This window comes from Pinus tabuliformis, chromosome J, assembly GCF_031772625.1.
Source record: "Pinus tabuliformis cultivar Carrire ecotype Pingquan chromosome J, CPIR1, whole genome shotgun sequence".
Classification (NCBI taxonomy): domain Eukaryota; kingdom Viridiplantae; phylum Streptophyta; class Pinopsida; order Pinales; family Pinaceae; genus Pinus; species Pinus tabuliformis.
The window spans coordinates 1,080,478,209-1,080,487,474 of record NC_142295.1 but is presented as its reverse complement, the minus strand read 5'-3'; the positions used below and the strand labels follow the sequence as shown (position 1 = coordinate 1,080,487,474).

Here is a 9,266-nt window from a genome sequence, read left to right as displayed (position 1 = left end):
AGGAACCAAAGACTACATGCTTATGTATAGACGGACGGACAACTTGGAATTAATTAGCTACTCAGATTCTGACTTTGCTGGATGTGTTGATTCACGCAAATCAACATCAGGTTACATTTTTATGATGGCCGGTGGAGCTGTATCATGGAGGAGTGCCAAGCAGACCTTGATTGCCACTTCCAATATGGAAGCCGAGTTCGTCTCCTGTTTTGAGGCTACTTTACATGGTGTATGGCTTAAGAGTTTCATTTTTGGGCTTAGAATTATGGATTCTATCTCTAAGCCATTGAGAATATATTGTGATAATTCAGCTGCTGTTTTTATGGCTAAAAACAACAAAAGTGGGAGTCGAAATAAACACATCGACATTAAGTATTTAGCTATAAGGGAATGTGTTAAAGAAAAGAAAGTGGTCATTGAGCACGTCAGCACTGAGTTGATGATCGCTGATCCTTTGACTAAGGGCATGCCACCGTTTAAATTCAAGGATCATGTAATGAATATGGGACTTGGTTCCATTATGTAGTTTCTCATTGTATGGACAATGTTATTTTAATGAAATTCTTAATTATTGTGATGTTTTTTCTCATATTTATGTGCACTTTAAGTTGATTTGAGAAAATACATTTAAGAAGGACCAAGAATAAACATTAGGTTTATTCATTAAGAAATTGTTGCCACATAATAAGAATAAATACATAGTAATACATGGAAGATAATACTCGTTATTATAGGACTTATCGCCATGATTCATGTATTTATTACTTAATACAGATTATCAATGGGTTTTAAGTTGAGACATTAAGTTTGGAAGTATGGACCAAGTGGGAGAATGTTAAGCTCCATTAATTATTTTAACAAATGCTGCCTACAATTATGGAACTAAACTGCAGTCTTTCCTTAATTTCTGGAAACCAACTGCAGTAATTTCCTTAAATTAAGGAAATCAACTGCAGTTAATAAATTTATTGTTGGGAGCTACTGAAGTGGTCCATTACTCCATCTGGAGTTCTCTACATTTCTCTGTGGAACACCTGACACATAGCCATCAGAAGTTGGATGGAAGCTTGGCTATAAATTTATCTGTTTGGTCCCCAAGCTTGTATCTCAATTTTCCCTTCAGTTTTTACACCATCTAACTGAGAGAGCAGAGCTTGGAAGTGCCTTCAGATTTTCTGTATTCTTTTCTTTTGCTTGGATTGAAGCTGGAGCATTGTTTTCAGTAAAGAAGCAACTGGACTGTGGTTTGCATCAGGAACATCACCAATGGCTGGAGGTAATTTACATTTCTGGGCATTAAGTTTCAACGATTCATTGAATTTTTTTTGCATGCAGAATCGCTGTTTAAACATTAAATAATATCACCGCGACGTCGGCCACAAGAGGGCAAGACATCGAAGTCCCAGAGACTATATTGAAATCTACTCTTTCCTTATCGGAAGTGAGGCCCGTTGGACCGACGTCTGCTGTCCACGCCGCCAATATGTTGACGCCCGGAGCAACCAGGTCCGGTTTAAGGATCTCCAAAATGACGGTATTCGGTCCTCTGGACGAAAATGCGGCTACGACTGGAGCTTGCGCTTTACCAACAACGGTCAGTCCCCGGATTTATTAGTTGCAATAGGATTTCTAGTGGCGTTGATATAAGCTTTTATGTATTCCCCGGCCTTGGAATCGACCATCGTTGCTGGTAGCACATGATAGGAGGAGGAATTGCCCAGACCGTGAAAGATGGTCAGAATCTGGGGCAAAAAGATTCAAAAAATCTGGTAGAAACAGTGTTTGTATTTTTATGGTGGAAATGGATTCTGCACTATCAAAAACGTCTAGGACACCTAAAATTTTAAAGTTCAACAACTATACCTTAGATTTACAAAAATCATTGCCAGAATTTTGAATTTCCATAACTTCCTGGCCACTCCTGCGCCTGGTTAGACTACGCGCATGATAAGTGGTCCATGAATAGAGCACAAGCTTTCCACGGATCGTATTGGGATCAAGGCTTCCGTCAATGCAGAAATTTGCAGCCCCCTTTCTCGACGCTGTTTTACCGTATGCCAAAGGCAATTGCTCGTTGGCCAGAGACAAGTCTTTGTTGAGGGAGGAACCCATGTAGCTTTTGCCGTTGCCAAGCACGACAGTAGCCAGAAACTCTCTGTCGATGGTGCTGGCGCCTACGGTGGTTATCCATGGCGCCGTGTTGAATATCTCATCAAGCCTAGAATTACCAGCCGAACACGAGACAATAACATCCATCTCAGTCGCTCCCAGAGCTCCAATTGCTATAGGATCCTGATAATAAGTGGCATCGCCATCCATGGCAAGCGATATGGATAGCAAGTCGACGCCAGTCAACTGCCCAACAAACTTTATAGATGGCCAATCGAGTTTTTGTAGCGATGGCTGTAGCTGTTCCTCTCCCGAAACCAAGAAAGCTCACCCCGGGCACCTCCGAGGCTCCGACCCGGCCGCCGTAGAGGAAGTATGCATACCATGTCCATCGGCATCTCGAGTAGATCTGTAATCTTCCTTTTCGTGGATACGACCATACATGGTTTCATATCCCTTGACAAAGTAACGGGCTCCAATGAGTTTATTATTGCAATGGGATGCGTTGAAATCGGAACCCACTTCACACTGTCCCCTCCATTTCGCGGGCACGGGAGCAATTAGGCCTTGATTGCTGAAGCTCTTGCTCTTGGTCCATATTCCTGTATCCACCATGTCCACAATGACATCATCACCGTAACGCGACAGTGGCCAAAGACCTGTTGAAATTATAATTTCAACTGTTGTAACAGTGGAACAGTGCCGGCAGTAAACCGCATCCGCAAAACAACCAGACTCCCCCGCACCGCTTATGCCGAAGAGTGGTATTCGTCAGAGGGCCTCCGAACACCCTGACCAAATGACACACGTCCAGTGTACATCTCCAAAACTGCCCATTCCCCGGGCGGTAAACATCGTTTGGTTTGTGTGGCTGAAGGATGCGAAATGCGTCCGATCAGGTCAACGCACATGGATCTGCTCCAACCTGCCAGAACTTTATTTTTGATTTTACCGCTGGCTTTCATTTAATGCATTTAATGATTTGTCATAGTCTTAGGTAAAGTTTTTAATGTTTTACGACATGTAATGTTTTTGGTTAACCCATATGGTGTGTATGCATTGACTTGTATTCGTAATTGCACACGAGAGGAGAAAAAACTGGTTCGCGGCAGCGAATAGAAAACAAAGGAAGAAGAGGGCTTGCAGATGCAGAGGAAATAACAGGAAAATCAATGCACAACAGTGCGATTTCTTGAGGAGTATATGCATTGAAATGCATAATTAAATGTATGGTGTGGAGCAGCAGCATAAATGAAAACTTTGGTTAAATGCGATGTGAAAAACCAGCAAGGCATGTAAGAAATTCTTCTTGGGTGAATGTGAAAGTTTTTTTTATTTTACAGCAGTAAACCCATGTAAGAAAATTGCTTTTACAACAGTAAATCAATGTAGGAATTTTTATTCTACAGCAGTAAATGTAAAAGCCCTTTTTACAGCAGAAAAATGTGAATGAAGATTTTACACAGCAATGTAAAAATTATTTGTAAAAGAGAGACAGAGTATTTTGGTTTTTGGTGAAAATTTTTGATGAATCCCTCTGAGAAAGAGGAAGAAAATTGTATTAGGCAGTTTATAAATTAATACAAGTTTGTTTTAGCTGAGAAACTCTGCTTTGCTAAGAAATTTTATTTGGGCTTCCCTGTGCAAAAGATCATGTGGCAGAAAAACAGAGCATTGCTCTGTGTTCAGTTAATTTGTGTTTGAAATTACCAGAAATTTCCAACATGGTATCGGAGCAGATCCAGGCTCTTTGAAGGCATCAAAGAAGCTGAAGGAAGAATTTTTTTTTTTGCTGCAACAACTTCTCCAGCAGAGTGAAGTCTCAGGCAAAAGAATCCAAGGTATTTCTCAGATTAATTTTTTGTGTTACTGTTGAAGAAACAGTCAGTCATTTTAAAATACATAGTCAGGTATTTAAAGCATAGTTAAGAATGGCAAAGTCAAAGAAGAAAGTCTCCAATCCTCCTAAGGATGTGTCTCCCTCTACTACTAAAATAGAAGACAATCTATTTGAAAGCATCCTATTTGAGGCTCCAAGGTTCAATGGGAACTTTTATATATGGGAAATAAAAATGAGGACTTTCTTAAAGTCTCAAGGGATTGAAATTTGGGAATCAATGATTGATGATAGCAAGATGGATAGAGAATCCAAGGAGTATAATGCACAAGCAGCAAAAACAATCTTGGATGGACTGCTTGATTCTGTAAAGAAGAATCTAGGAAAATATTCATCAGCAAAAGATATATGGGACAGACTTCATGACCTTCATGCAAAGGAAGCACTGACCATGATCATCAGTCAAGAAAGAAATTCTGAACCCATCATAGAAGCTGAAAATGAGAAGGTTGACTTCATCAAGCTTCAAGTACAAGAAAGGGATGAAGAGCTTGCCAAGCTTAAGAAGGAACTTGATCAAAGCAAAAGGAAACATCATGAAGAAGTCATATCCATGACAAATCAATTGAATAAAGCAAAGAAGCAGGAAGATGTCTTGTCAAGTCAACTTGAACAAAGGCACAAGAGAGTGAACAAACTTGTAGAAGAGATTGGACAGTATAAGGCAGAGGTATCCTCCCTTAAGTCTGAATTACAAGAAGCCAGGAAACAGGCACAAGAAGCTGAGAAGAAAATGGAGAGTAGTCAAGCAAAGAATGAAGAAATGAAGTCACATATCATCTCCCTTAAAATAGTAGCAGCTGAAGCTACTCGTAGCAAGGAAGAAACTAAGGAACAACTTGCAAAGAAGAATAATGAGTGTGAAAAATTGGAAGAAGAGATTGTCCTCCTCAGGAAAAAGGTTGAAGGGATGAACAAAATCATGAAGAGCTCTCAAGCCTTGGATGACATGCTCAGCTATCACAGATGTCCATCTGATAAATCAGGACTTGGGTATGCAGGTGAACCCTCAAACAAGAATGAAAATGCTCTAGGCAAAGGAGATGTAAAGAAGCCAGAAAGAGATTGTGATGCTCCTAGTTCCAGCAAAGGCAAGGAGAAAGATCAAGGCTACAATAGAAGAAATCCTACTCCAAGTAGAAAACCAGCTCCAAGAAGAAATATTGATGATGTCAAAGAGGCAAGAGGCAATGGTTATCATCAAAGGATCTCAAGGCAGAAAGGCTTCAGAAGTACATCAAAGAAACCTCCATCTCCCAGGTACCAAAGTTCATTTTTTGGTTATTGTTATTCTTGTTCAAACTTTGGTCATATGGCAAAAGACTGTAGAGCATTTCATAGAGATAGATGTTATGGTCTCCGACAACCTCCAAGAAACAATTTTACAGGAAGAAATCATGAAATCTTATTCATGAACAATATAGAATGTTTCAAGTGTCATAACATTGGGCATATGGCACGTGATTGTAACTTAACATGGGCTCTTACACAAGCTAGAACCATGCAAAAGAAGAAAGTTACACAAGTATGGAGAAGGAAGGAAATACAGTCCGAAAGTCCCTTGAGCTCTCCAGCCGATCTAAGTTTATTTTGAGAAGACTCTGCCAAAAGGAGACAATGCATACAGTTAGGGGGAGCCTGTGATTCTTGATCATTATTGCTGAACTAGATTAACAGTCATTCTTTGATGAAAATCTTCTTATAGGGGAGAGATATGAAATTAAATCTGCCATAAAAGCAGAGAAGAGAAGTCTGCAGGGCATAGAGATTGCGTGGAGGATGTATTGCAGCGCAGCAGAGCGCAAATGAAATCTTTTTGTTAATCCCTCTGAAATGTAATACGCAGTGGTGTTGAAAATGTAATGTTTTTGCTTTGTTTTTTATCACATATGCAATGCAATATGCACAGAAGTGTGGAGAAGAAAAAGGGGCAGCGTTGAAATGTCAAGTGCATCAATGCGGTGAAAAGAAATGTTTTTACGCACAACAGTGCGAATGTAAGTGCAGTGAAGTTTTTTGGTTATTGTCCATTTTGAAAACAAAAGGAAGAAAAACACGCAGCAGTGTGCAGAAGTGAAAATGTTTTTTTGTGGTAATGAGAAGAGGGCAAAACGCAGCAGAGCGTAAATGCCCAGTGTTTGAGAATGCAGTGAAATGAAGAATTTACATAGCATAGTAAAATGAAGGAGGAGCATGTAATGTAGAAAACGGAAGCACGCATTAGTGCAATCATGAAATTTTTCACACAGCAGTGAAAAAGGTAATGTAAGTCTTGTTTTTGTTGTTGGAGAATATGTAGTAAAAACACACAGCAGTGTGAATATGAAAAATGCAGCAGCATGAAGATTTTTTTTGTTGAAGAAATGAAATGTAATGGGCAGCAGCACATGTAAAAGATTTTTTTTTTACAGCAGTAAATGTAAGTGTAGTGAGTGTGTTGTTCATTGAACTGAAATGCAATATATGCAACAGCAGTGAATGTAAGAAATATTTACACACAGCAGTGTAAATTTGTAAGCTGGGACAGAGTAATTGTTCCAGAAGAGACAGAGTATTTTGTTTTTGAAAAATGCACAGCAGTGCATACACAACAGTGCTTCAACAGTGTTAATTTTGAAGACAGAGAGAGAGTATTTTTCAGAAGAGACAGTGAAGTTTATTTTGTTTTGGAACTGCACTTGAAGCAGTCTTTTGGTGAATCCCTCTGTTAAAGAGGAAGGTTCTCTTCAGCACAGTCTTTTGATGAATCCCTCTGTTAAAGAGGAAGATTCTCTTCAACATAATCTCCAGTGAATCCCTCTGTTAAGAGGAATATCTATTGTCTTTGGTGAATCCCTCTGTCAAGAGGAAGATGCTTTTCAGCATAGACTGGTAAATCCCTCTGGTTAAGAGGAAGATGCTCTTCAGCATAATCTCTTGGAGAATCCCTCTGTGTGAGGAAGACTCTTTTGTAACAGCAGTTTTGTAATCCCTCTGTTAAGAGGAAGACCTTTTTTTTTGTAACAGGCAACAAAAAGGATTCTAAGATGATCAGAAAAGCACATTTGGTTATGCTTTTCACATGGGTTCAGGAGCCATTTCATGGGCTTCTAAGAAACAACCTATTGTGGCGTTGTCTACAGCAGAGGCAGAATATGTGGCAGCTATAGCAGCAGCATGTCAAGCAGTTTGGATGAGAAGGACGTTGAGGAGCTTAGGCCAAGAGCAGGCAAAAGCAACAATGATTTTTTGTGACAATAGCTCAACTATTGCATTATCCAAGAATTCAGTGTTTCATAAGAGAACGAAACACATTGACACAAGATTTCATTACATCAGGGAATTGGTGAGCAATGGAGAAACTGTCTTAGAACATTGCAGGACTCAGGAACAGGTCGTAGACATTTTGACCAAGCCATTGGACCAAAAAAGCTTTGAATTTTTTGAGGAAATGTCTGGGTATGACTGATAACCCAGCAGTTGAAATTAAAGGGGAGTGTTGAAATTGTAATTTCAACTGTCGTAACAGTTGAACAGTGCCGACAGTAAACCGCGTCCGCAAAACAGCCAGACTCCCCCGCACCGCTTATGCCGAAGAGTGGTATTCGTCAGAGGGCCTCCGAACACCCCGACTAAATGACACGCGTCCAGTGTACGTCTCCAAAACTGCCCATTCCCCGGGCGGTAAACATTGTTTGGTTTGTGTGGCTAAAGGATGTGAAATGCGTCCAATCAGGTCAACGCACATGGATCTGCTCCAACCTGCCAGAACGTTATTTTTGATTTTACCGCCGGCTTTCATTTAATGCATTTAATGATTTGTCATAGTCTTAGGTAAAGTTTTTAATGTTTTACGGCATGTAATGTTTTTGGTTAACCCATATGGTGTGTATGCGTTGACTTGTATTCGTAATTGCACACGGGAGGAGAACAAACTGGTTCGCGGCAGCGAATAGAAAACAAAGGAAGAAGAGGGCTCGCGGATGCAGAGGAAATAACAGGAAAATCAATGCACAGCAGTGCGAATTCTTGAGGAGTATATGCATTGAAATGCATAATTAAATGTATGGTGTGGAGCAGCAGCATAAATGAAAACTTTGGTTAAATGCGATGTGAAAAACCAGCAAGGCATGTAAGAAATTCTTCTTGGGTGAATGTGAAAGTTTTTTTATTTTACAGCAGTAAACCCATGTAAGAAAATTGCTTTTACAACAGTAAATCAATGTAAGAATTTTTATTCTACAGCAGTAAATGTAAAAGCCCTTTTTACAGCAGTAAAATGTGAATGAAGATTTTACACAGCAGTGTAAAAATCATTTGTAAAAGAGAGACAGAGTATTTTGTTTTTGGTGAAAATTTTTGGTGAATCCCTCTGAGAGAGAGGAAGAAAATTGTATTAGGCAGTTTATAAATTAATACAAGTTTGTTTTAGCTAAGAAACTCTGCTTTGCTCAGAAATTTTATTTGGGCTTCCCTGTGCAAAAGATCATGTGGCAGAAAAACAGAGCATTGCTCTGTGTTCAGTTAATTTGTGTTTGAAATTACCAGAAATTTCCAACAAGACCATTACTAGAGCTCAACCCCAGAAAATCCGGTGTGCAAGTAGTATGAAGTCTACTGACGGAATCTGGCAATACGGCCAAGCATCCATCCAAATTCAGCATAGCTTGAGCTCCTGTGCCGGTCAGCGTGGCAGAAAAGCCATGCATCACCGTATCATACGTATATAGCATAGCAGTGGGATTGGATTTGGATTCTGAAACCCGGTCTATCATTGAAGCGTACCAGTGTTGGTGGACGCTGAAATGATGGGGTTTCATGGATTTATCCATGTAAACAATATACGATTTGATCTCGTCATCCTTACTAGACGTAGCCAACGCCTGTGAAGGCAACACTAAACTAATGATCACCAAAATAATTGCGCAGTTACAAGCCTTAAAAATCTCCATATCACTAGCAGAGATATGGTACGAAATGACAGAAATGAAATTACGCACAAAGAGAGGCCTAATCCCTGGAGCTCATTCCCTGCCGAGAATTCATGCGAAACATGTCTAAATTTATAGGAAAGTGCATGTCTAATATTCCATGTAATGGAGAAATGTTGTTGAATTATGATCCCACGAGTAAGGAAAATGAGAAAGCGTTTACATAAAGAGATGGAATATTTCACTCTCAGTTGCATTCAACCGACAGAAACTTGATGTGGAATATTGGGCCGCTCAGTGGGACAACACCAATTGCATTGCCTTTAATGAATGATCGCAATCTCTGGTTT

At 39.8% G+C, this 9,266-nt stretch overlaps 1 pseudogene; it reads right to left on the bottom strand.

The window, feature by feature from the left end:
- The window catches only part of LOC149230726 (subtilisin-like protease SBT1.7), a 15,243-nt pseudogene extending 6,306 nt beyond the window's left edge, over positions 1 to 8,937 (bottom strand).
- Between the last annotated feature and the right edge of the window lie 329 nt (positions 8,938 to 9,266).